The sequence below is a fragment of the Galeopterus variegatus genome, unplaced genomic scaffold, assembly GCF_000696425.1.
Source record: "Galeopterus variegatus unplaced genomic scaffold, G_variegatus-3.0.2 Scaffold13291, whole genome shotgun sequence".
In the NCBI taxonomy this organism is placed as follows: Eukaryota; Metazoa; Chordata; class Mammalia; order Dermoptera; family Cynocephalidae; genus Galeopterus; species Galeopterus variegatus.
The window spans coordinates 5990-7130 of record NW_007739402.1 but is presented as its reverse complement, the minus strand read 5'-3'; positions in this window follow the sequence as shown (position 1 = coordinate 7130).

The following is a 1141-nucleotide window of genomic DNA, read 5'->3' as shown; positions in this document are numbered from 1 at the left end:
AATGTTATTATGACAATTTGCTGAGAAAGGGATTAAGGCACTGAGAGGCTAAGGCACTTCTGCAGTGTCACAGATTTAGAAAGTTGCTGAGCTAACATGTGAACAAAGGTTCTTAACTTTGCTGAATCTGCCTCTGTAGTGTAAGAATTGTAACATAAATACTTCTTCTAGGAACTTCCTTTGAATTTACATAGAATGTTCTCCAATTTGTCAAAAACCCTATCGTCCGTTAAATTTGCTCCATTGCCTTTAATATTTTTTTCATCTATATTTTGATGAATGACATGTTATTGAGCCTGATATGAAGAAATTCTCTTACAATTTGGAAGCCAGGTAACAGCTCTACATCTACCAAGATACATTAGCATAGACCAGCTACTCTTAGGTAAGCATATTCTTTCTTTATGACAACAGGTTGAATTCTGTAAGAAGGACTGAATTCCAGAAATCTTGGACATTCCAAAATAATAATTATTTTTTCTCATATAAATAACTTTGAGGAAAATTAGAAACTGCAAAAAAGGAAAATGAATACAAATTACTCACTAATCCCACCACCAAAAAATAACCACTATTAATATTTTGGCACTTTTTCTCTCTCTCTCATTTGTGCCTAAATTGGAACATGTGTTTTTGACTTTTTCTGTAGAATTATTTCATTTATATCTATATCCTGTATATTTATATCTATACTATTTTATCTATATTACCTATGTATGTATGTATGTATGTATAGAGAGATGTATTTAGTTGTGATCATATTTAGCACGTTTTCTTGTTTTAATGGACTATCAAGCATTTTCAATTGCTACAATTTTTAAATTGCTTTANTGTGTGTGTGTGTGTGTTACTGTTCCTGTGGCGGTGGAGGTAAGTAACAGCAGTAAATGGTGTTCCTTGATAGGAGCCTCAGATGAGGAAGTGGGAAAGAGTGGAAAGGTCTTTTCTCCTTATAGAACAGTGTAAAAAGCACTTATTTAGGAATCAGCAAAATACCAGGGCCCTGACAGTGGTTCTACTAATAATCCCTTGTGAGACCCTGAACAAGTCATTTTGCCTCTGTGACCTTGGTTAAAAGGTTAAACTAGATCATTTTTTGTAGAGGGTTAGAAATCTTGATTCTCATTTGATTTTTAGAACA